The sequence below is a fragment of the Osmia lignaria genome, unplaced genomic scaffold (assembly GCF_051020975.1).
Source record: "Osmia lignaria lignaria isolate PbOS001 unplaced genomic scaffold, iyOsmLign1 scaffold0002, whole genome shotgun sequence".
NCBI lineage: Eukaryota > Metazoa > Arthropoda > Insecta > Hymenoptera > Megachilidae > Osmia > Osmia lignaria.
Window position 1 is genome coordinate 2476865 of NW_027478159.1, and position 27768 is coordinate 2504632.

Sequence of the window (27768 nt, forward strand, 5' to 3'; positions counted from 1 at the left end):
TTCGGAACTTTTAAATATCTTGATATATCTCGAGAACTACGCATCAGATAAAAAAATATCATAGAACATAAATTGTAGGAAACATAATTCTCTACAAAAAAGGTCTCTTAACATTTTGCCATAGCTCGCTTCGTTTCCGAGATATTTGCAGATATATCTCAAGGGAAGGGGCCTGACGGACATATTTCGAGATATTTCTTCTTCTTGTTGTTCTTCTTCTGCACAGCTAAGCTGGAAGTGGCATTTGCGGCTCGCAATAGTGCAGAGTTATCTCAAAGAAAGGGGCCACGGTGTTTCTGTATCTCTATTATGTTGGTGCGGCTTCGGAACTTTTAAATATCTCGATATATCTCGAAAACTACGCTTCTGATCAAAAAATATCATAGAAGATAAATTGTAGGAAACATAATTCTCTACAAAAAAGGTCTCTTAACATTTTGCCATAGCTAGCTTCGTTTCCGAGATATTTGCAGATATATCTCAAGGGAAGGGGCCTGACGGACATATTTCGAGATATTTCTTCTTCTTGTTGTTCTTCTTCTGCACAGCTAAACTGGAAGTGGCATTTACAGCTCACAATAGTGCAGAGTTATCTCAAAGAAAGGGGCCACGGTGTTTCTGTATCTCTATTATGTTGGTGCGGCTTCGGAACTTTTAAATATCTTGATATATCTCGAGAACTACGCATCTGATCCAAAAATATTATAGAACATAAAAAGTAGGAAACTTAATTCTCTACAAAAAAGGTCTCTTAACATTTTGCCATAGCTCGCTTCGTTTCCGAGATATTTGCAGATTTATCTCAAGGGAAGGGGCCTGACGGACATATTTCGAGATATTTCTTCTTCTTGTTGTTCTTCTTCTGCACAGCTAAACTGGAAGTGGCGTTTCCAGCTCGCAATAGTGCAGAGTTATCTCAAAGAAAGGGGCCACGGTGTTTCTGTATCTCTATTATGTTGGTGCGGCTTCGGAACTTTTAAATATCTTGATATATCTCGAGAACTACGCATCTGATCAAAAAATATCATAGAACATAAAAAGTAGGAAACTTAATTCTCTACAAAAAAGGTGTCTTAACATTTTGCCATAGCTCGCTTCGTTTCCGAGATATTTGCAGATACATCTCAAGGGAAGGGGCCTGACGGACATTTTTCGAGATATTTCTTCTTCTTGTTGTTCTTCTTCTGCACAGCTAAGCTGGAAGAGGCATTTGCGGCTCGCACTAAACGCAGAGTTATCTCAAAGAAAGGGGCCACGGTGTTTCTGTATCTCTATTATGTTGGTGCGGCTTCGGAACTTTTAAATATCTCGATATATCTCGAAAACTACGCTTCTGATCAAAAAATATCATAGAACATAAATTGTAGGAAACATAATTCTCTACAAAAAAGGTCTCTTAACATTTTGCCATAGCTCGCTTCGTTTCCGAGATATTTGCAGATACATCTCAAGGGAAGGGGCCTGACGGACATATTTCGAGATATTTCTTCTTCTTGTTGTTCTTCTTCTGCACAGCTAAGCTGGAAGTGGCATTTGCGGCTCGCACTAAACGCAGAGTTATCTCAAAGAAAGGGGCCACGGTGTTTCTGTATCTCTATTATGTTGGTGCGGCTTCGGAACTTTTAAATATCTCGATATATCTCGAAAACTACGCTTCTGATCAAAAAATATCATAGAACATAAATTGTAGGAAACATAATTCTCTACAAAAAAGGTCTCTTAACATTTTGCCATAGCTCGCTTCGTTTCCGAGATATTTGCAGATATATCTCAAAGGAAGGGGCCTGACGGACATATTTCGAGATATTTCTTCTTCTTGTTGTTCTTCTTCTGCACAGCTAAGCTGGAAGTGGCATTTGCGGCTCGCAATAGTGCAGAGTTATCTCAAAGAAAGGGGCCACGGTGTTTCTGTATCTCTATTATGTTGGTGCGGCTTCGGAACTTTTAAATATCTCGATATATCTCGAAAACTACGCTTCTGATCAAAAAATATCATAGAACATAAATTGTAGGAAACATAATTCTCTACAAAAAAGGTCTCTTAACATTTTGCCATAGCTAGCTTCGTTTCCGAGATATTTGCAGATATATCTCAAGGGAAGGGGCCTGACGGACATATTTCGAGATATTTCTTCTTCTTGTTGTTCTTCTTCTGCACAGCTAAGCTGGAAGTGGCATTTACAGCACGCAATAGTGCAGAGTTATCTCAAAGAAAGGGGCCACGGTGTTTCTGTATCTCTATTATGTTGGTGCGGCTTCGGAACTTTTAAATATCTTGATATATCTCGTGAACTACGCATCTGATCAAAAAATATCATAGAACATAAAAAGTAGGAAACTTAATTCTCTACAAAAACGGTGTCTTAACATTTTGCCATAGCTCGCTTCGTTTCCGAGATATTTGCAGATTTATCTCAAGGGAAGGGGCCTGTCGGACAGATTTCGAGATATTTCTTCTTCTTGTTGTTCTTCTTCTGCACAGCTAAGCTGGAAGTGGCATTTACAGCTCACAATAGTGCAGAGTTATCTCAAAGAAAGGGGCCACGGTGTTTCTGTATCTCTATTATGTTGGTGCGGCTTCGGAACTTTTAAATATCTTGATATATCTCGAGAACTACGCATCTGATCAAAAAATATTATACAACATAAAAAGTAGGAAACTTAATTCTCTACAAAAAAGGTCTCTTAACATTTTGCCATAGCTCGCTTCGTTTCCGAAATATTTGCAGATTTATCTCAAGGGAAGGGGCCTGACGGACATATTTCGAGATATTTCTTCTTCTTGTTGTTCTTCTTCTGCACAGCAAAACTGGAAGTGGCATTTCCAGCTCGCAATAGTGCAGAGTTATCTCAAAGAAAGGGGCCACGGTGTTTCTGTATCTCTATTATGTTGGTGCGGCTTCGGAACTTTTAAATATCTTGATATATCTCGAGAACTACGCATCTGATCAAAAAATATCATAGAACATAAAAAGTAGGAAACTTAATTCTCTACAAAAAAGGTGTCTTAACATTTTGCCATAGCTCGCTTCGTTTCCGAGATATTTGCAGATTTATCTCAAGGGAAGGGGCCTGACGGACATATTTCGAGATATTTCTTCTTCTTGTTGTTCTTCTTCTGCACAGCTAAGCTGGAAGTGGCATTTGCGGCTCGCACTAAACGCAGAGTTATCTCAAAGAAAGGGGCCACGGTGTTTCTGTATCTCTATTATGTTGGTGCGGCTTCGGAACTTTTAAATATCTCGATATATCTCGAAAACTACGCTTCTGATCAAAAAATATCATAGAACATAAATTGTAGGAAACATAATTCTCTACAAACAAGGTCTCTTAACATTTTGCCATAGCTCGCTTCGTTTCCGAGATATTTGCAGATACATCTCAAGGGAAGGGGCCTGACGGACATTTTTCGAGATATTTCTTCTTCTTGTTGTTCTTCTTCTGCACAGCTAAGCTGGAAGTGGCATTTGCGGCTCGCACTAGTGCAGAGTTATCTCAAAGAAAGGGGCCACGGTGTTTCTGTATCTCTATTATGTTGGTGCGGCTTCGGAACTTTTAAATATCTTGATATATCTCGAGAACTACGCATCTGATCAAAAAATATCATACAACATAAAAAGTAGGAAACTTAATTCTCTACAAAAAAGGTTTCTTAACGTTTTGCCATAGCTCGCTTCGTTTCCGAGATATTTGCAGATTTATCTCAAGGGAAGGGGCCTGTCGGACAGATTTCGAGATATTTCTTCTTCTTGTTGTTCTTCTTCTGCACAGCTAAGCTGGAAGTGGCATTTACAGCTCACAATAGTGCAGAGTTATCTCAAAGAAAGGGGCCACGGTGTTTCTGTATCTCTATTATGTTGGTGCGGCTTCGGAACTTTTAAATATCTTGATATATCTCGAAAACTACGCATCTGATCCAAAAATATTATAGAACATAAAAAGTAGGAAACATAATTCTCTACATAAAAGGTCTCTTAACATTTTGCCATAGCTCGCTTCGTTTCCGAGATATTTGCAGATATATCTCAAAGGAAGGGGCCTGACGGACATATTTCGAGATATTTCTTCTTCTTGTTGTTCTTCTTCTGCACAGCTAAGCTGGAAGTGGCATTTGCGGCTCGCAATAGTGCAGAGTTATCTCAAAGAAAGGGGCCACGGTGTTTCTGTATCTCTATTATGTTGGTGCGGCTTCGGAACTTTTAAATATCTCGATATATCTCGAAAACTACGCTTCTGATCAAAAAATATCATAGAACATAAATTGTAGGAAACATAATTCTCTACAAAAAAGGTCTCTTAACATTTTCCCATAGCTAGCTTCGTTTCCGAGATATTTGCAGATATATCTCAAGGGAAGGGGCCTGACGGACATATTTCGAGATATTTCTTCTTCTTGTTGTTCTTCTTCTGCACAGCTAAGCTGGAAGTGGCATTTACAGCACGCAATAGTGCAGAGTTATCTCAAAGAAAGGGGCCACGGTGTTTCTGTATCTCTATTATGTTGGTGCGGCTTCGGAACTTTTAAATATCTTGATATATCTCGAGAACTACGCATCTGATCAAAAAATATCATAGAACATAAAAAGTAGGAAACTTAATTCTCTACAAAAAAGGTCTCTTAACAATTTGCCATAGCTCGCTTCGTTTCCGAGATATTTGCAGATATATCCCAAGGGAAGGGGCCTGACGGACATACAGTAATGCTTCGAAATAAGCAAGTGGCTCGGGACCGAACAGTTGCTTATTTCGAAGCAGGTACCTATTCGGCTTGACTTTGTTCTTGAAACGGGACGATAGAAAACGCGAGAAACGAGTGAGAGATCCGAGGTAGCGGCAAATCATAAAGTGATCGGTCGAGCAGCGATGTTATTTTTTGGACAAGGATAGAATATAACATGCCCTCTCATTCTCGCACTATGCTTTATTTCGAAGCAAATATACCAGACTGAGAAAGCATTATATATATTCCATCCTTCTTCTACTAACCGATGTCACTGCTCAGTCGAGCGTGAAATTTATTACCCTAAACATCGGCTTCGCGCTTTGATGGACCTCTCACTCGTTTCTCGTACCTCTCACTTTGCGGGCGACTTCAAACAAAGAAGAGGGGATAGCGACTTGCTTATTTCGAAGCAGAGACCACTTGCTTATTTCGAAGCATTACTGTATTTCGAGATATTTCTTCTTCTTGTTGTTCTTCTTCTGCACAGCTAAGCTGGAAGTGGCATTTACAGCTCGCAATAGTGCAGAGTTATCTCAAAAAAAGGTGCCACGGTGTTTCTGTATCTCTATTATGTTGGTGCGGCTTCGGAACTTTTAAATATCTTGATATATCTCGAGAACTACGCATCTGATCAAAAAATATCATAGAACATGAAAAGTAGGAAACTTAATTCTCTACAAAAATGGTCTCTTAACATTTTGCCATAGCTCTCTTCGTTTCCGAGATATTTGCAGATTTATCTCAAGGGAATGGGCCTGACGGACATATTTCGAGATATTTCTTCTTCTTGTTGTTCTTCTTCTGCACAGCTAAGCTGGAAGTGGCATTTGCAGCTCGCAATAGAGCAGAGTTATCTCAAAGAAGGGGGCCACGGTGTTTCTGTATCTCTATTATGTTGGTGCGGCTTCGGAACTTTTAAATATCTTGATATATCTCGAGAACTACTCGTCTGATCAAAAAATATCATACAACATAAAAAGTAGGAAACTTAATTCTCTACAAAAACTGTCTCTTAACATTTTGCCATAGCTCGTTTCGTTTCCGAGATATTTGCAGATATATCTCAAGGGAAGGGGCCTGACGGACATATTTCGAGATATTTCTTCTTCTTGTTGTTCTTCTTCTGCACAGCTAAGCTGGAAGTGGCATTTGCGGCTCGCACTAGTGCAGAGTTATCTCAAAGAAAGGGGCCACGGTGTTTCTGTATCTCTATTATGTTGGTGCGGCTTCGGAACTTTTAAATATCTTGATATATCTCGAGAACTACGCATCTGATCAAAAAATATCATAGAACATAAAAAGTAGGAAACTTAATTCTCTTCCAAAAATGTCTCTTAACATTTTGCCATAGCTCGCTTCGTTTCCGAGATATTTGCAGATTTATCTCAAGGGAAGGGGCCTGACGGACATATTTCGAGATATTTCTTCTTCTTGTTGTTCTTCTTCTGCACAGCTAAGCTGGAAGTGGCATTTGCGGCTCGCACTAGTGCAGAGTTATCTCAAAGGAAGGGGCCACGGTGTTTCTGTATCTCTATTATGTTGGTGCGGCTTCGGAACTTTTAAATATCTTGATATATCTCGAGAACTACGCATCTGATCAAAAAATATCATAGAACATAAAAAGTAGGAAACTTAATTCTCTACAAAAAAGGTCTCTTAACATTTTGCCATAGCTCGCTTCGTTTCCGAGATATTTGCAGATTTATCTCAAGGGAAGGGGCCTGTCGGACAGATTTCGAGATATTTCTTCTTCTTGTTGTTCTTCTTCTGCACAGCTAAGCTGGAAGTGGCATTTACAGCTCACAATAGTGCAGAGTTATCTCAAAGAAAGGGGCCACGGTGTTTCTGTATCTCTATTATGTTGGTGCGGCTTCGGAACTTTTAAATATCTTGATATATCTCGAAAACTACGCATCTGATCCAAAAATATTATAGAACATAAAAAGTAGGAAACATAATTCTCTACATAAAAGGTCTCTTAACATTTTGCCATAGCTCGCTTCGTTTCCGAGATATTTGCAGATATATCTCAAAGGAAGGGGCCTGACGGACATATTTCGAGATATTTCTTCTTCTTGTTGTTCTTCTTCTGCACAGCTAAGCTGGAAGTGGCATTTGCGGCTCGCAATAGTGCAGAGTTATCTCAAAGAAAGGGGCCACGGTGTTTCTGTATCTCTATTATGTTGGTGCGGCTTCGGAACTTTTAAATATCTCGATATATCTCGAAAACTACGCTTCTGATCAAAAAATATCATAGAACATAAATTGTAGGAAACATAATTCTCTACAAAAAAGGTCTCTTAACATTTTCCCATAGCTAGCTTCGTTTCCGAGATATTTGCAGATATATCTCAAGGGAAGGGGCCTGACGGACATATTTCGAGATATTTCTTCTTCTTGTTGTTCTTCTTCTGCACAGCTAAGCTGGAAGTGGCATTTACAGCACGCAATAGTGCAGAGTTATCTCAAAGAAAGGGGCCACGGTGTTTCTGTATCTCTATTATGTTGGTGCGGCTTCGGAACTTTTAAATATCTTGATATATCTCGAGAACTACGCATCTGATCAAAAAATATCATAGAACATAAAAAGTAGGAAACTTAATTCTCTACAAAAAAGGTCTCTTAACAATTTGCCATAGCTCGCTTCGTTTCCGAGATATTTGCAGATATATCCCAAGGGAAGGGGCCTGACGGACATACAGTAATGCTTCGAAATAAGCAAGTGGCTCGGGACCGAACAGTTGCTTATTTCGAAGCAGGTACCTATTCGGCTTGACTTTGTTCTTGAAACGGGACGATAGAAAACGCGAGAAACGAGTGAGAGATCCGAGGTAGCGGCAAATCATAAAGTGATCGGTCGAGCAGCGATGTTATTTTTTGGACAAGGATAGAATATAACATGCCCTCTCATTCTCGCACTATGCTTTATTTCGAAGCAAATATACCAGACTGAGAAAGCATTATATATATTCCATCCTTCTTCTACTAACCGATGTCACTGCTCAGTCGAGCGTGAAATTTATTACCCTAAACATCGGCTTCGCGCTTTGATGGACCTCTCACTCGTTTCTCGTACCTCTCACTTTGCGGGCGACTTCAAACAAAGAAGAGGGGATAGCGACTTGCTTATTTCGAAGCAGAGACCACTTGCTTATTTCGAAGCATTACTGTATTTCGAGATATTTCTTCTTCTTGTTGTTCTTCTTCTGCACAGCTAAGCTGGAAGTGGCATTTACAGCTCGCAATAGTGCAGAGTTATCTCAAAAAAAGGTGCCACGGTGTTTCTGTATCTCTATTATGTTGGTGCGGCTTCGGAACTTTTAAATATCTTGATATATCTCGAGAACTACGCATCTGATCAAAAAATATCATAGAACATGAAAAGTAGGAAACTTAATTCTCTACAAAAATGGTCTCTTAACATTTTGCCATAGCTCTCTTCGTTTCCGAGATATTTGCAGATTTATCTCAAGGGAATGGGCCTGACGGACATATTTCGAGATATTTCTTCTTCTTGTTGTTCTTCTTCTGCACAGCTAAGCTGGAAGTGGCATTTGCAGCTCGCAATAGAGCAGAGTTATCTCAAAGAAGGGGGCCACGGTGTTTCTGTATCTCTATTATGTTGGTGCGGCTTCGGAACTTTTAAATATCTTGATATATCTCGAGAACTACTCGTCTGATCAAAAAATATCATACAACATAAAAAGTAGGAAACTTAATTCTCTACAAAAACTGTCTCTTAACATTTTGCCATAGCTCGTTTCGTTTCCGAGATATTTGCAGATATATCTCAAGGGAAGGGGCCTGACGGACATATTTCGAGATATTTCTTCTTCTTGTTGTTCTTCTTCTGCACAGCTAAGCTGGAAGTGGCATTTGCGGCTCGCACTAGTGCAGAGTTATCTCAAAGAAAGGGGCCACGGTGTTTCTGTATCTCTATTATGTTGGTGCGGCTTCGGAACTTTTAAATATCTTGATATATCTCGAGAACTACGCATCTGATCAAAAAATATCATAGAACATAAAAAGTAGGAAACTTAATTCTCTTCCAAAAATGTCTCTTAACATTTTGCCATAGCTCGCTTCGTTTCCGAGATATTTGCAGATTTATCTCAAGGGAAGGGGCCTGACGGACATATTTCGAGATATTTCTTCTTCTTGTTGTTCTTCTTCTGCACAGCTAAGCTGGAAGTGGCATTTGCGGCTCGCACTAGTGCAGAGTTATCTCAAAGGAAGGGGCCACGGTGTTTCTGTATCTCTATTATGTTGGTGCGGCTTCGGAACTTTTAAATATCTTGATATATCTCGAGAACTACGCATCTGATCAAAAAATATCATAGAACATAAAAAGTAGGAAACTTAATTCTCTACAAAAAAGGTCTCTTAACATTTTGCCATAGCTCGCTTCGTTTCCGAGATATTTGCAGATTTATCTCAAGGGAAGGGGCCTGACGGACATATTTCGAGATATTTCTTCTTCTTGTTGTTCTTCTTCTGCACAGCTAAGCTGGAAGTGGCACTTGCAGCTCGCACTAGTGCAGAGTTATCTCAAAGAAAGGGGCCACGGTGTTTCTGTATCTCTATTATGTTGGTGCGGCTTCGGAACTTTTAAATATCTCGATATATCTCGAAAACTACGCTTCTGATCAAAAAATTTCGTAGAACATAAATTGTAGGAAACATAATTCTCTACAAAAAAGGTCTCTTAACATTTTGCGATAGCTCGCTTCGTTTCCGAGATATTTGCAGATTTATCTCAAGGGAAGGGGCCTGACGGACATATTTCGAGATATTTCTTCTTCTTGTTGTTCTTCTTCTGCACAGCTGAGCTGGAAGTGGCATTTGCGGCTCGCACTAGTGCAGAGTTATCTCAAAGAAAGGGGCCACGGTGTTTCTGTATCTCTATTATGTTGGTGCGGCTTCGGAACTTTTAAATATCTCGATATATCTCGAAAACTACGCTTCTGATCAAAAAATATCATAGAACATAAATTGTAGGAAACATAATTCTCTACAAAAAACGTCTCTTAACATTTTGCCATAGCTCGCTTCGTTTCCGAGATATTTGCAGATTCAGCTCAAAGGAACTGGCCTGACGGACATATTTCGAGATATTTCTTCTTCTTGTTGTTCTTCCTCTGCACAGCTAAGCTGGAAGTGGCATTTACAGCTCGCAATAGTGCAGAGTTATCTCAAAGAAAGAGGCCACGGTGCTTCTGTACCTCTATTATGTTGGTGCAGCTTCGGAACTTTTAAATATCTTGATATATCTCGAGAACTACGCATCTGATCAAAAAATATCATAGAACATAAAAAGTAGGAAACTTAATTCTCTACAAAAAAGGTCTCTTAACATTTTGCCATAGCTCGCTTCGTTTCCGAGATATTTGCAGATATATCTCAAGGGAAGGGGCCTGACGGACATATTTCGAGATATTTCTTCTTCTTGTTGCTCTTCTTCTGCACAGCTAAGCTGGAAGTGGCATTTGCGGCTCGCACTAGTGCAGAGTTATCTCAAAGAAAGGGGCCACGGTGTTTCTGTATCTCTATTATGTTGGTGCGGCTTCGGAACTTTTAAATATCTCGATATATCTCGAAAACTACGCTTCTGATCAAAAAATATCATAGAACATAAATTGTAGGAAACATAATTCTCTACAAAAAATGTCTCTTAACATTTTGCCATAGCTCGCTTCGTTTCCGAGATATTTGCAGATTTATCTCAAGGGAACTGGCCTGACGGACATATTTCGAGATATTTCTTCTTCTTGTTGTTCTTCTTCTGCACAGCTAAGCTGGAAGTGGCATTTGCAGCTCGCAATAGTGCAGAGTTATCTCAAAGAAAGGGGCCACGGTGTTTCTGTATCTCTATTATGTTGGTGCGGCTTCGGAACTTTTAAACATCTTGATATATCTCGAGAACTACGCGTCTGATCAAAAAATATCATAGAACATAAAAAGTAGGAAACTTAATTCTCTACAAAAAAGGTCTCTTAACATTTTGCCATAGCTCTCTTCGTTTCCGAGATATTTGCAGATTTATCTCAAGGGAAGGGGCCTGACGGACATATTTCGAGATATTTCTTCTTCTTGTTGTTCTTCTTCTGCACAGCTAAGCTGGAAGTGGCATTTGCGGCTAGCACTAGTGCAGAGTTATCTCAAAGAAAGGGGCCACGGTGTTTCTGTATCCCTATTATGTTGGTGCGGCTTCGGAACTTTTAAATATCTCGATATATCTCGAAAACTACGCTTCTGATCAAAAAATATCATAGAACATAAATTGTAGGAAACATAATTCTCTACAAAAAAGGTCTCTTAATATTTTGCCATAGCTTGCTTCGTTTCCGAGATATTTGCAGATATATCTCAAGGGAAGGGGCCTGACGGACATATTTCGAGATATTTCTTCTTCTTGTTGTTCTTCTTCTGCACAACTAAGCTGGAAGTGGCATTTACAGCTCGCGATAGTGCAGAGTTATCTCAAAGAAAGGGGCCACGGTGTTTCTGTATCTCTATTATGTTGGTGCGGCTTCGGAACTTTTAAATATCTTGATATATCTCGAGAACTACGCGTCTGATCAAAAAATATCATAGACCATAAAAAGTAGGAAACATAATTCTCTACAAAAAAGGTCTCTTAACATTTTGCCATAGCTCGCTTCGTCTCCGAGATATTTGCAGATATATCTCAAGGGAAGGGGCCTGACGGACATATTTCCAGATATTTCTTCTTCTTGTTGTTCTTCTTCTGCACAGCTAAGCTGGAAGTGGCATTTACAGCTCGCAATAGTGCAGAGTTATCTCAAAGAAAGGGGCCACGGTGTTTCTGTATCTCTATTATGTTGGTGCGGCTTCGGAACTATTAAATATCTTGATATATCTCGAGAACTACGCGTCTGATCAAAAAATATCATAGAACATAAAAAGTAGGAAACATAATTCTCTACAAAAAAGGTCTCTTAACATTTTGCCATAGCTCGCTTCGTCTCCGAGATATTTGCAGATATATCTCAAGGGAAGGGGCCTGACGGACATATTTCCAGATATTTCTTCTTCTTGTTGTTCTTCTTCTGCACAGCTAAGCTGGAAGTGGCATTTACAGCTCGCAATAGTGCAGAGTTATCTCAAAGAAAGGGGCCACGGTGTTTCTGTATCTCTATTATGTTGGTGCGGCTTTGGAACTTTTAAATATCTTGATATATCTCGAGAACTACGCATCTGATCAAAAAATATCATAGAACATAAAAAGTAGGAAACCTAATTCTCTACAAAAAAGGTCTCTTAACATTTTGCCATAGCTCTCTTCGTTTCCGAGATATTTGCAGATTTATCTCAAGGGAAGGGGCCTGACGGACATATTTCGAGATATTTCTTCTTCTTGTTGTTCTTCTTCTGCACAGCTAAACTGGAAGTGGCATTTCCAGCTCGCAATAGTGCAGAGTTATCTCAAAGAGAGGGGCACGGTGTTTCTGTATCCCGATTATGTTGGTGCGGCTTCGGAACTTTTAAATATCTTGATATATCTCGAGAACTACGCATCTGATCAAAAAATATCATAGAACATAAAACGTAGGAAACCTAATTCTCTACAAAAAAGGTCTCTTAACATTTTGCCATAGCTCGCTTCGTTTCCGAGATATTTGCAGATGTATCTCAAGGGAAGGGGCCTAACGGACATATTTCGAGATATTTCTTCTTCTTGTTGTTCTTCTTCTGCACAGCTAAACTGGAAGTGGCATTTCCAGGTCGCAATAGTGCAGAGTTATCTCAAAGGAAGGAGCCACGGTGTTTCTGTATCTCTATTATGTTGGTGCGGCTTCGGAACTTTTAAATATCTTGATATATCTCGAGAACTACGCGTCTGATCAAAAAATATCATAGAAGATACAAAGTAGGAAACTTAATTCTCTACAAAAAAGGTCTCTTAACATTTTGCCATAGCTCGCTTCGTTTCCGAGATATTTGCAGATTTATCTCAAGGTAAGGGGCCTGACGGACATATTTCGAGATATTTCTTCTTCTTGTTGTTCTTCTTCTGCACAGCTAAGCTGGAAGTGGCGTTTGCAGCTCGCAATAGTGCATAGCTATCTGAAAGAAAGGGGCCACGGTGTTTCTGTATCTCTATTATGTTGGTGCGGCTTCGGAACTTTTAAATATCTTGATATATCTCGAGAACTACGCATCTGATCAAAAAATATCATAGAACATAAAAAGTAGGAAACTTAATTCGCTACAAAAAAGGTCTCTTAACATTTTGCCATAGCTCGCTTCGTTTCCGAGATATTTGCAGATGTATCTCAAGGGAAGGGGCCTAACGGACATATTTCGTGATATTTCTTCTTCTTGTTGTTCTTCTTCTGCACAGCTAAGCTGGAAGTGGCATTTGCAGCTCGCAATAGTGCAGAGTTATCTCAAAGAAAGGGGCCACGGTGTTTCTGTATCTCTATTATGTTGGTGCGGCTTCTTAACTTTTAAATATCCTGATATATCTCGAAAACTACGCTTCTGATCAAAAAATATCGTAGAACATAAATTGTAGGAAACATAATTCTCTACAAAAAAGGTCTCTTAACATTTTGCGATAGCTCGCCTCGTTTCCGAGATATTTGCAGATTTATCTCAAGGGAAGGGGTCTGACGGACATATTTCGAGATATTTCTTCTTCTTGTTGTTCTTCTTCTGCACAGCTAAGCTGGAAGTGGCATTTGCGGCTCGCACTAGTGCAGAGTTATCTCAAAGAAAGGGGCCACAGTGTTTCTGTATCCCTATTATGTTGGTGCGGCTTCGGAACTTTTAAATATCTTGATGTATCTCGAGAACTACGCATCTGATCAAAAAATATCATAGAACATAAAAAGTAGGAAACTTAATTCTCTACAAAAAAGGTCTCTTAACATTTTGCCATAGCTCGCTTCGTTTCCGAGATATTTGCAGATTTATCTCAAGGGAAGGGGCCTAACGGACATATTTCGAGATATTTCTTCTTCTTGTTGTTCTTCTTCTGCACAGCTAAACTGGAAGTGGCATTTCCAGGTCGCAATAGTGCAGAGTTATCTCAAAGGAAGGAGCCACGGTGTTTCTGTATCTCTATTATGTTGGTGCGGCTTCGGAACTTTTAAATATCTTGATATATCTCGAGAACTACGCATCTGATCAAAAAATATCATAGAACATAAAAAGTAGGAAACTTAATTCTCTACAAAAAAGGTCTCTTAACATTTTGCCATAGCTCGCTTCGTTTCCGAGATATTTGCAGATTTATCTCAAGGGAAGGGGCCTGACGGACATATTTCGAGATATTTCTTCTTCTTGTTGTTCTTCTTCTGCACAGCTAAGCTGGAAGTGGCATTTACAGCTCGCAATAGTGCAGAGTTATCTCAAAGAAAGGTGCCACGGTGTTTCTGTATCTCTATTATGTTGGTGCGTCTTCGGAACTTTTAAATATCTCGATATATCTCGAAAACTACGCTTCTGATCAAAAAATATCATAGAACATAAATTGTAGGAAACATAATTGTCTACAAAAAAGGTCTCTTAACATTTTGCCATAGCTCGCTTCGTTTCCGAGATATTTGCAGATATATCTCAAGGGAAGGGGCCTGACGGACATATTTCGAGATATTTCTTCTTCTTGTTGTTCTTCTTCTGCACACCTAAGCTGGAAGTGGCATTTACAGCTCGCAATAGTGCAGAGTTATCTCAAAAAAAGGTGCCACGGTGTTTCTGTATCTCTATTATGTTGGTGCGGCTTCGGAACTTTTAAATATCTTGATATATCTCGAGAACTACGCATCTGATCAAAAAATATCATAGAACATGAAAAGTAGGAAACTTAATTCTCTACAAAAAAGGTCTCTTAACATTTTGCCATAGCTCTCTTCGTTTCCGAGATATTTGCAGATTTATCTCAAGGGAATGGGCCTGACGGACATATTTCGAGATATTTCTTCTTCTTGTTGTTCTTCTTCTGCACAGCTAAACTGGAAGTGGCATTTCCAGGTCGCAATAGTGCAGAGTTATCTCAAAGGAAGGAGCCACGGTGTTTCTGTATCTCTATTATGTTGGTGCGGCTTCGGAACTTTTAAATATCTTGATATATCTCGAGAACTACGCGTCTGATCAAAAAATATCATAGAAGATACAAAGTAGGAAACTTAATTCTCTACAAAAAAGGTCTCTTAACATTTTGCCATAGCTCGCTTCGTTTCCGAGATATTTGCAGATTTATCTCAAGGTAAGGGGCCTGACGGACATATTTCGAGATATTTCTTCTTCTTGTTGTTCTTCTTCTGCACAGCTAAGCTGGAAGTGGCGTTTGCAGCTCGCAATAGTGCATAGCTATCTGAAAGAAAGGGGCCACGGTGTTTCTGTATCTCTATTATGTTGGTGCGGCTTCGGAACTTTTAAATATCTTGATATATCTCGAGAACTACGCATCTGATCAAAAAATATCATAGAACATAAAAAGTAGGAAACTTAATTCGCTACAAAAAAGGTCTCTTAACATTTTGCCATAGCTCGCTTCGTTTCCGAGATATTTGCAGATGTATCTCAAGGGAAGGGGCCTAACGGACATATTTCGTGATATTTCTTCTTCTTGTTGTTCTTCTTCTGCACAGCTAAGCTGGAAGTGGCATTTGCAGCTCGCAATAGTGCAGAGTTATCTCAAAGAAAGGGGCCACGGTGTTTCTGTATCTCTATTATGTTGGTGCGGCTTCTTAACTTTTAAATATCCTGATATATCTCGAAAACTACGCTTCTGATCAAAAAATATCGTAGAACATAAATTGTAGGAAACATAATTCTCTACAAAAAAGGTCTCTTAACATTTTGCGATAGCTCGCCTCGTTTCCGAGATATTTGCAGATTTATCTCAAGGGAAGGGGTCTGACGGACATATTTCGAGATATTTCTTCTTCTTGTTGTTCTTCCTCTGCACAGCTAAGCTGGAAGTGGCATTTGCGGCTCGCACTAGTGCAGAGTTATCTCAAAGAAAGGGGCCACAGTGTTTCTGTATCCCTATTATGTTGGTGCGGCTTCGGAACTTTTAAATATCTTGATGTATCTCGAGAACTACGCATCTGATCAAAAAATATCATAGAACATGAAAAGTAGGAAACTTAATTCTCTACAAAAAAGGTCTCTTAACATTTTGCCATAGCTCTCTTCGTTTCCGAGATATTTGCAGATTTATCTCAAGGGAATGGGCCTGACGGACATATTTCGAGATATTTCTTCTTCTTGTTGTTCTTCTTCTGCACAGCTAAACTGGAAGTGGCATTTCCAGGTCGCAATAGTGCAGAGTTATCTCAAAGGAAGGAGCCACGGTGTTTCTGTATCTCTATTATGTTGGTGCGGCTTCGGAACTTTTAAATATCTTGATATATCTCGAGAACTACGCGTCTGATCAAAAAATATCATAGAAGATACAAAGTAGGAAACTTAATTCTCTACAAAAAAGGTCTCTTAACATTTTGCCATAGCTCGCTTCGTTTCCGAGATATTTGCAGATTTATCTCAAGGTAAGGGGCCTGACGGACATATTTCGAGATATTTCTTCTTCTTGTTGTTCTTCTTCTGCACAGCTAAGCTGGAAGTGGCGTTTGCAGCTCGCAATAGTGCATAGCTATCTGAAAGAAAGGGGCCACGGTGTTTCTGTATCTCTATTATGTTGGTGCGGCTTCGGAACTTTTAAATATCTTGATATATCTCGAGAACTACGCATCTGATCAAAAAATATCATAGAACATAAAAAGTAGGAAACTTAATTCGCTACAAAAAAGGTCTCTTAACATTTTGCCATAGCTCGCTTCGTTTCCGAGATATTTGCAGATGTATCTCAAGGGAAGGGGCCTAACGGACATATTTCGTGATATTTCTTCTTCTTGTTGTTCTTCTTCTGCACAGCTAAGCTGGAAGTGGCATTTGCAGCTCGCAATAGTGCAGAGTTATCTCAAAGAAAGGGGCCACGGTGTTTCTGTATCTCTATTATGTTGGTGCGGCTTCTTAACTTTTAAATATCCTGATATATCTCGAAAACTACGCTTCTGATCAAAAAATATCGTAGAACATAAATTGTAGGAAACATAATTCTCTACAAAAAAGGTCTCTTAACATTTTGCGATAGCTCGCCTCGTTTCCGAGATATTTGCAGATTTATCTCAAGGGAAGGGGTCTGACGGACATATTTCGAGATATTTCTTCTTCTTGTTGTTCTTCTTCTGCACAGCTAAGCTGGAAGTGGCATTTGCGGCTCGCACTAGTGCAGAGTTATCTCAAAGAAAGGGGCCACAGTGTTTCTGTATCCCTATTATGTTAGTGCGGCTTCGGAACTTTTAAATATCTTGATGTATCTCGAGAACTACGCATCTGATCAAAAAATATCATAGAACATAAAAAGTAGGAAACTTAATTCTCTACAAAAAAGGTCTCTTAACATTTTGCCATAGCTCGCTTCGTTTCCGAGATATTTGCAGATTTATCTCAAGGGAAGGGGCCTAACGGACATATTTCGAGATATTTCTTCTTCTTGTTGTTCTTCTTCTGCACAGCTAAACTGGAAGTGGCATTTCCAGGTCGCAATAGTGCAGAGTTATCTCAAAGGAAGGAGCCACGGTGTTTCTGTATCTCTATTATGTTGGTGCGGCTTCGGAACTTTTAAATATCTTGATATATCTCGAGAACTACGCATCTGATCAAAAAATATCATAGAACATAAAAAGTAGGAAACTTAATTCTCTACAAAAAAGGTCTCTTAACATTTTGCCATAGCTCGCTTCGTTTCCGAGATATTTGCAGATTTATCTCAAGGGAAGGGGCCTGACGGACATATTTCGAGATATTTCTTCTTCTTGTTGTTCTTCTTCTGCACAGCTAAGCTGGAAGTGGCATTTACAGCTCGCAATAGTGCAGAGTTATCTCAAAGAAAGGTGCCACGGTGTTTCTGTATCTCTATTATGTTGGTGCGTCTTCGGAACTTTTAAATATCTCGATATATCTCGAAAACTACGCTTCTGATCAAAAAATATCATAGAACATAAATTGTAGGAAACATAATTGTCTACAAAAAAGGTCTCTTAACATTTTGCCATAGCTCGCTTCGTTTCCGAGATATTTGCAGATATATCTCAAGGGAAGGGGCCTGACGGACATATTTCGAGATATTTCTTCTTCTTGTTGTTCTTCTTCTGCACACCTAAGCTGGAAGTGGCATTTACAGCTCGCAATAGTGCAGAGTTATCTCAAAAAAAGGTGCCACGGTGTTTCTGTATCTCTATTATGTTGGTGCGGCTTCGGAACTTTTAAATATCTTGATATATCTCGAGAACTACGCATCTGATCAAAAAATATCATAGAACATGAAAAGTAGGAAACTTAATTCTCTACAAAAAAGGTCTCTTAACATTTTGCCATAGCTCTCTTCGTTTCCGAGATATTTGCAGATTTATCTCAAGGGAATGGGCCTGACGGACATATTTCGAGATATTTCTTCTTCTTGTTGTTCTTCTTCTGCACAGCTAAGCTGGAAGTGGCATTTGCAGCTCGCAATAGAGCAGAGTTATCTCAAAGAAGGGGGCCACGGTGTTTCTGTATCTCTATTATGTTGGTGCGGCTTCGGAACTTTTAAATATCTTGATATATCTCGAGAACTACTCGTCTGATCAAAAAATATCATACAACATAAAAAGTAGGAAACTTAATTCTCTACAAAAACTGTCTCTTAACATTTTGCCATAGCTCGTTTCGTTTCCGAGATATTTGCAGATATATCTCAAGGGAAGGGGCCTGACGGACATATTTCGAGATATTTCTTCTTCTTGTTGTTCTTCTTCTGCACAGCTAAGCTGGAAGTGGCATTTACAGCTCGCAATAGTGCAGAGTTATCTCAAAGAAAGGTGCCACGGTGTTTCTGTATCTCTATTATGTTGGTGCGTCTTCGGAACTTTTAAATATCTCGATATATCTCGAAAACTACGCTTCTGATCAAAAAATATCATAGAACATAAATTGTAGGAAACATAATTGTCTACAAAAAAGGTCTCTTAACATTTTGCCATAGCTCGCTTCGTTTCCGAGATATTTGCAGATATATCTCAAGGGAAGGGGCCTGACGGACATATTTCGAGATATTTCTTCTTCTTGTTGTTCTTCTTCTGCACACCTAAGCTGGAAGTGGCATTTACAGCTCGCAATAGTGCAGAGTTATCTCAAAAAAAGGTGCCACGGTGTTTCTGTATCTCTATTATGTTGGTGCGGCTTCGGAACTTTTAAATATCTTGATATATCTCGAGAACTACGCATCTGATCAAAAAATATCATAGAACATGAAAAGTAGGAAACTTAATTCTCTACAAAAAAGGTCTCTTAACATTTTGCCATAGCTCTCTTCGTTTCCGAGATATTTGCAGATTTATCTCAAGGGAATGGGCCTGACGGACATATTTCGAGATATTTCTTCTTCTTGTTGTTCTTCTTCTGCACAGCTAAGCTGGAAGTGGCATTTGCAGCTCGCAATAGAGCAGAGTTATCTCAAAGAAGGGGGCCACGGTGTTTCTGTATCTCTATTATGTTGGTGCGGCTTCGGAACTTTTAAATATCTTGATATATCTCGAGAACTACTCGTCTGATCAAAAAATATCATACAACATAAAAAGTAGGAAACTTAATTCTCTACAAAAACTGTCTCTTAACATTTTGCCATAGCTCGTTTCGTTTCCGAGATATTTGCAGATATATCTCAAGGGAAGGGGCCTGACGGACATATTTCGAGATATTTCTTCTTCTTGTTGTTCTTCTTCTGCACAGCTAAGCTGGAAGTGGCATTTGCAGCTCGCAATAGTGCAGAGTTATCTCAAAGAAAGGGGCCACGGTGTTTCTGTATCTCTATTATGTTGGTGCGGCTTCGGAACTTTTAAATATCTTGATATATCTCGAGAACTACGCGTCTGATCAAAAAATATCATAGAACATAAAAAGTAGGAAACTTAATTCTCTACAAAAAAGGTCTCTTAACATTTTGCCATAGCTCGCTTCCTTTCCGAGATATTTGCAGATTTATCTCAAGGGAAGGGGCCTAACGGACATATTTCGAGATATTTCTTCTTCTTGTTGTTCTTCTTCTGCACAGCTAAGCTGGAAGTGGCATTTGCGGCTCGCACTAGTGCAGAGTTATCTCAAAGAAAGGGGCCACGGTGTTTCTGTATCTCTATTATGTTGGTGCGGCTTCGGAACTTTTAAATATCTTGATATATCTCGAGAACTACGCATCTGATCAAAAAATATCATAGAACATAAAAAGTAGGAAACTTAATTCTCTTCCAAAAATGTCTCTTAACATTTTGCCATAGCTCGCTTCGTTTCCGAGATATTTGCAGATTTATCTCAAGGGAAGGGGCCTGACGGACATATTTCGAGATATTTCTTCTTCTTGTTGTTCTTCTTCTGCACAGCTAAGCTGGAAGTGGCATTTGCGGCTCGCACTAGTGCAGAGTTATCTCAAAGGAAGGGGCCACGGTGTTTCTGTATCTCTATTATGTTGGTGCGGCTTCGGAACTTTTAAATATCTTGATATATCTCGAGAACTACGCATCTGATCAAAAAATATCATAGAACATAAAAAGTAGGAAACTTAATTCTCTACAAAAAAGGTCTCTTAACATTTTGCCATAGCTCGCTTCGTTTCCGAGATATTTGCAGATTTATCTCAAGGGAAGGGGCCTGACGGACATATTTCGAGATATTTCTTCTTCTTGTTGTTCTTCTTCTGCACAGCTAAGCTGGAAGTGGCACTTGCAGCTCGCACTAGTGCAGAGTTATCTCAAAGAAAGGGGCCACGGTGTTTCTGTATCTCTATTATGTTGGTGCGGCTTCGGAACTTTTAAATATCTCGATATATCTCGAAAACTACGCTTCTGATCAAAAAATTTCGTAGAACATAAATTGTAGGAAACATAATTCTCTACAAAAAAGGTCTCTTAACATTTTGCGATAGCTCGCTTCGTTTCCGAGATATTTGCAGATTTATCTCAAGGGAAGGGGCCTGACGGACATATTTCGAGATATTTCTTCTTCTTGTTGTTCTTCTTCTGCACAGCTGAGCTGGAAGTGGCATTTGCGGCTCGCACTAGTGCAGAGTTATCTCAAAGAAAGGGGCCACGGTGTTTCTGTATCTCTATTATGTTGGTGCGGCTTCGGAACTTTTAAATATCTCGATATATCTCGAAAACTACGCTTCTGATCAAAAAATATCATAGAACATAAATTGTAGGAAACATAATTCTCTACAAAAAACGTCTCTTAACATTTTGCCATAGCTCGCTTCGTTTCCGAGATATTTGCAGATTCAGCTCAAAGGAACTGGCCTGACGGACATATTTCGAGATATTTCTTCTTCTTGTTGTTCTTCCTCTGCACAGCTAAGCTGGAAGTGGCATTTACAGCTCGCAATAGTGCAGAGTTATCTCAAAGAAAGAGGCCACGGTGCTTCTGTACCTCTATTATGTTGGTGCAGCTTCGGAACTTTTAAATATCTTGATATATCTCGAGAACTACGCATCTGATCAAAAAATATCATAGAACATAAAAAGTAGGAAACTTAATTCTCTACAAAAAAGGTCTCTTAACATTTTGCCATAGCTCGCTTCGTTTCCGAGATATTTGCAGATATATCTCAAGGGAAGGGGCCTGACGGACATATTTCGAGATATTTCTTCTTCTTGTTGCTCTTCTTCTGCACAGCTAAGCTGGAATTGGCATTTGCGGCTCGCACTAGTGCAGAGTTATCTCAAAGAAAGGGGCCACGGTGTTTCTGTATCTCTATTATGTTGGTGCGGCTTCGGAACTTTTAAATATCTCGATATATCTCGAAAACTACGCTTCTGATCAAAAAATATCATAGAACATAAATTGTAGGAAACATAATTCTCTACAAAAAATGTCTCTTAACATTTTGCCATAGCTCGCTTCGTTTCCGAGATATTTGCAGATTTATCTCAAGGGAAGTGGCCTGACGGACATATTTCGAGATATTTCTTCTTCTTGTTGTTCTTCTTCTGCACAGCTAAGCTGGAAGTGGCATTTGCAGCTCGCAATAGTGCAGAGTTATCTCAAAGAAAGGGGCCACGGTGTTTCTGTATCTCTATTATGTTGGTGCGGCTTCGGAACTTTTAAACATCTTGATATATCTCGAGAACTACGCGTCTGATCAAAAAATATCATAGAACATAAAAAGTAGGAAACTTAATTCTCTACAAAAAAGGTCTCTTAACATTTTGCCATAGCTCTCTTCGTTTCCGAGATATTTGCAGATTTATCTCAAGGGAAGGGGCCTGACGGACATATTTCGAGATATTTCTTCTTCTTGTTGTTCTTCTTCTGCACAGCTAAGCTGGAAGTGGCATTTGCGGCTAGCACTAGTGCAGAGTTATCTCAAAGAAAGGGGCCACGGTGTTTCTGTATCCCTATTATGTTGGTGCGGCTTCGGAACTTTTAAATATCTCGATATATCTCGAAAACTACGCTTCTGATCAAAAAATATCATAGAACGTAAATTGTAGGAAACATAATTCTCTACAAAAAAGGTCTCTTAATATTTTGCCATAGCTTGCTTCGTTTCCGAGATATTTGCAGATATATCTCAAGGGAAGGGGCCTGACGGACATATTTCGAGATATTTCTTCTTCTTGTTGTTCTTCTTCTGCACAACTAAGCTGGAAGTGGCATTTACAGCTCGCGATAGTGTAGAGTTATCTCAAAGAAAGGGGCCACGGTGTTTCTGTATCTCTATTATGTTGGTGCGGCTTCGGAACTTTTAAATATCTTGATATATCTCGAGAACTACGCGTCTGATCAAAAAATATCATAGAACATAAAAAGTAGGAAACATAATTCTCTACAAAAAAGGTCTCTTAACATTTTGCCATAGCTCGCTTCGTCTCCGAGATATTTGCAGATATATCTCAAGGGAAGGGGCCTGACGGACATATTTCCAGATATTTCTTCTTCTTGTTGTTCTTCTTCTGCACAGCTAAGCTGGAAGTGGCATTTACAGCTCGCAATAGTGCAGAGTTATCTCAAAGAAAGGGGCCACGGTGTTTCTGTATCTCTATTATGTTGGTGCGGCTTCGGAACTATTAAATATCTTGATATATCTCGAGAACTACGCGTCTGATCAAAAAATATCATAGAACATAAAAAGTAGGAAACATAATTCTCTACAAAAAAGGTCTCTTAACATTTTGCCATAGCTCGCTTCGTCTCCGAGATATTTGCAGATATATCTCAAGGGAAGGGGCCTGACGGACATATTTCCAGATATTTCTTCTTCTTGTTGTTCTTCTTCTGCACAGCTAAGCTGGAAGTGGCATTTACAGCTCGCAATAGTGCAGAGTTATCTCAAAGAAAGGGGCCACGGTGTTTCTGTATCTCTATTATGTTGGTGCGGCTTTGGAACTTTTAAATATCTTGATATATCTCGAGAACTACGCATCTGATCAAAAAATATCATAGAACATAAAAAGTAGGAAACCTAATTCTCTACAAAAAAGGTCTCTTAACATTTTGCCATAGCTCTCTTCGTTTCCGAGATATTTGCAGATTTATCTCAAGGGAAGGGGCCTGACGGACATATTTCGAGATATTTCTTCTTCTTGTTGTTCTTCTTCTGCACAGCTAAACTGGAAGTGGCATTTCCAGCTCGCAATAGTGCAGAGTTATCTCAAAGAGAGGGGCACGGTGTTTCTGTATCCCGATTATGTTGGTGCGGCTTCGGAACTTTTAAATATCTTGATATATCTCGAGAACTACGCATCTGATCAAAAAATATCATAGAACATAAAACGTAGGAAACCTAATTCTCTACAAAAAAGGTCTCTTAACATTTTGCCATAGCTCGCTTCGTTTCCGAGATATTTGCAGATGTATCTCAAGGGAAGGGGCCTAACGGACATATTTCGAGATATTTCTTCTTCTTGTTGTTCTTCTTCTGCACAGCTAAACTGGAAGTGGCATTTCCAGGTCGCAATAGTGCAGAGTTATCTCAAAGGAAGGAGCCACGGTGTTTCTGTATCTCTATTATGTTGGTGCGGCTTCGGAACTTTTAAATATCTTGATATATCTCGAGAAATACGCGTCTGATCAAAAAATATCATAGAAGATACAAAGTAGGAAACTTAATTCTCTACAAAAAAGGTCTCTTAACATTTTGCCATAGCTCGCTTCGTTTCCGAGATATTTGCAGATTTATCTCAAGGTAAGGGGCCTGACGGACATATTTCGAGATATTTCTTCTTCTTGTTGTTCTTCTTCTGCACAGCTAAGCTGGAAGTGGCGTTTGCAGCTCGCAATAGTGCATAGCTATCTGAAAGAAAGGGGCCACGGTGTTTCTGTATCTCTATTATGTTGGTGCGGCTTCGGAACTTTTAAATATCTTGATATATCTCGAGAACTACGCATCTGATCAAAAAATATCATAGAACATAAAAAGTAGGAAACTTAATTCGCTACAAAAAAGGTCTCTTAACATTTTGCCATAGCTCGCTTCGTTTCCGAGATATTTGCAGATGTATCTCAAGGGAAGGGGCCTAACGGACATATTTCGTGATATTTCTTCTTCTTGTTGTTCTTCTTCTGCACAGCTAAGCTGGAAGTGGCATTTGCAGCTCGCAATAGTGCAGAGTTATCTCAAAGAAAGGGGCCACGGTGTTTCTGTATCTCTATTATGTTGGTGCGGCTTCTTAACTTTTAAATATCCTGATATATCTCGAAAACTACGCTTCTGATCAAAAAATATCGTAGAACATAAATTGTAGGAAACATAATTCTCTACAAAAAAGGTCTCTTAACATTTTGCGATAGCTCGCCTCGTTTCCGAGATATTTGCAGATTTATCTCAAGGGAAGGGGTCTGACGGACATATTTCGAGATATTTCTTCTTCTTGTTGTTCTTCTTCTGCACAGCTAAGCTGGAAGTGGCATTTGCGGCTCGCACTAGTGCAGAGTTATCTCAAAGAAAGGGGCCACAGTGTTTCTGTATCCCTATTATGTTGGTGCGGCTTCGGAACTTTTAAATATCTTGATATATCTCGAGAACTACGCATCTGATCAAAAAATATCATAGAACATAAAAAGTAGGAAACTTAATTCTCTACAAAAAAGGTCTCTTAACATTTTGCCATAGCTCGCTTCGTTTCCGAGATATTTGCAGATTTATCTCAAGGGAAGGGGCCTAACGGACATATTTCGAGATATTTCTTCTTCTTGTTGTTCTTCTTCTGCACAGCTAAACTGGAAGTGGCATTTCCAGGTCGCAATAGTGCAGAGTTATCTCAAAGGAAGGAGCCACGGTGTTTCTGTATCTCTATTATGTTGGTGCGGCTTCGGAACTTTTAAATATCTTGATATATCTCGAGAACTACGCGTCTGATCAAAAAATATCATAGAACATAAAAAGTAGGAAACTTAATTCGCTACAAAAAAGGTCTCTTAACATTTTGCCATAGCTCGCTTCGTTTCCGAGATATTTGCAGATTTATCTCAAGGGAAGGGGCCTAACGGACATATTTCGTGATATTTCTTCTTCTTGTTGTTCTTCTTCTGCACAGCTAAGCTGGAAGTGGCATTTGCAGCTCGCGATAGTGCAGAGTTATCTCAAAGAAAGGGGCCACGGTGTTTCTGTATCTCTATTATGTTGGTGCGGCTTCTTAACTTTTAAATATCCTGATATATCTCGAAAACTACGCTTCTGATCAAAAAATATCGTAGAACATAAATTGTAGGAAACATAATTCTCTACAAAAAAGGTCTCTTAACATTTTGCGATAGCTCGCTTCGTTTCCGAGATATTTGCAGATTTATCTCAAGGGAAGGGGCCTAACGGACATATTTCGAGATATTTCTTCTTCTTGTTGTTCTTCTTCTGCACAGCTAAACTGGAAGTGGCATTTCCAGGTCGCAATAGTGCAGAGTTATCTCAAAGGAAGGAGCCACTGTGTTTCTGTATCTCTATTATGTTGGTGCGGCTTCGGAACTTTTAAATATCTTGATATATCTCGAGAACTACGCGTCTGATCAAAAAATATCATAGAAGATAAAAAGTAGGAAACTTAATTCTCTACAAAAAAGGTCTCTTAACATTTTGCCATAGCTCGCTTCGTTTCCGAGATATTTGCAGATTTATCTCAAGGTAAGGGGCCTGACGGACATATTTCGAGATATTTCTTCTTCTTGTTGTTCTTCTTCTGCACAGCTAAGCTGGAAGTGGCATTTGCAGCTCGCAATAGTGCATAGCTATCTGAAAGAAAGGGGCCACGGTGTTTCTGTATCTCTATTATGTTGGTGCGGCTTCGGAACTTTTAAATATCTTGATATATCTCGAGAACTACGCATCTGATCAAAAAATATCATAGAACATAAAAAGTAGGAAACTTAATTCGCTACAAAAAAGGTCTCTTAACATTTTGCCATAGCTCGCTTCGTTTCCGAGATATTTGCAGATTTATCTCAAGGGAAGGGGCCTAACGGACATATTTCGTGATATTTCTTCTTCTTGTTGTTCTTCTTCTGCACAGCTAAGCTGGAAGTGGCATTTGCAGCTCGCAATAGTGCAGTGTTATCTCAAAGAAAGGGGCCACGGTGTTTCTGTATCTCTATTATGTTGGTGCGGCTTCTTAACTTTTAAATATCCTGATATATCTCGAAAACTACGCTTCTGATCAAAAAATATCGTAGAACATAAATTGTAGGAAACATAATTCGCTACAAAAAAGGTCTCTTAACATTTTGCGATAGCTCGCTTCGTTTCCGAGATATTTGCAGATTTATCTCAAGGGAAGGGGCCTAAGGGACATATTTCGAGATATTTCTTCTTCTTGTTGTTCTTCTTCTGCACAGCTAAGCTGGAAGTGGCATTTGCGGCTCGCACTAGTGCAGAGTTATCTCAAAGAAAGGGGCCACGGTGTTTCTGTATCGCTATTATGTTGGTGCGGCTTCGGAACTTTTAAATATCTTGATATATCTCGAGAACTACGCGTCTGATCAAAAAATATCATAGAAGATAAAAAGTAGGAAACTTAATTCTCTACAAAAAAGGTCTCTTAACATTTTGCCATAGCTCGCTTCGTTTCCGAGATATTTGCAGATTTATCTCAAGGTAAGGGGCCTGACGGACATATTTCGAGATATTTCTTCTTCTTGTTGTTCTTCTTCTGCACAGCTAAGCTGGAAGTGGCATTTGCAGCTCGCAATAGTGCATAGCTATCTGAAAGAAAGGGGCCACGGTGTTTCTGTATCTCTATTATGTTGGTGCGGCTTCGGAACTTTTAAATATCTTGATATATCTCGAGAACTACGCATCTGATCAAAAAATATCATAGAACATAAAAAGTAGGAAACTTAATTCGCTACAAAAAAGGTCTCTTAACATTTTGCCATAGCTCGCTTCGTTTCCGAGATATTTGCAGATTTATCTCAAGGGAAGGGGCCTAACGGACATATTTCGTGATATTTCTTCTTCTTGTTGTTCTTCTTCTGCACAGCTAAACTGGAAGTGGCATTTCCAGGTCGCAATAGTGCAGAGTTATCTCAAAGGAAGGAGCCACTGTGTTTCTGTATCTCTATTATGTTGGTGCGGCTTCGGAACTTTTAAATATCTTGATATATCTCGAGAACTACGCGTCTGATCAAAAAATATCATAGAAGATAAAAAGTAGGAAACTTAATTCTCTACAAAAAAGGTCTCTTAACATTTTGCCATAGCTCGCTTCGTTTCCGAGATATTTGCAGATTTATCTCAAGGGAAGGGGCCTGTCGGACATATTTCGAGATATTTCTTCTTCTTGTTGCTCTTCTTCTGCACAGCTAAGCTGGAAGTGGCATTTGCGGCTCGCACTAGTGCAGAGTTATCTCAAAGAAAGGGGCCACGGTGTTTCTGTATCTCTATTATGTTGGTGCGGCTTCGGAACTTTTAAATATCTTGATATATCTCGAGAACTACTCATCTGATCAGAAAATATCATAGAAGATAAAAAGTAGGAAACTTAATTCTCTAC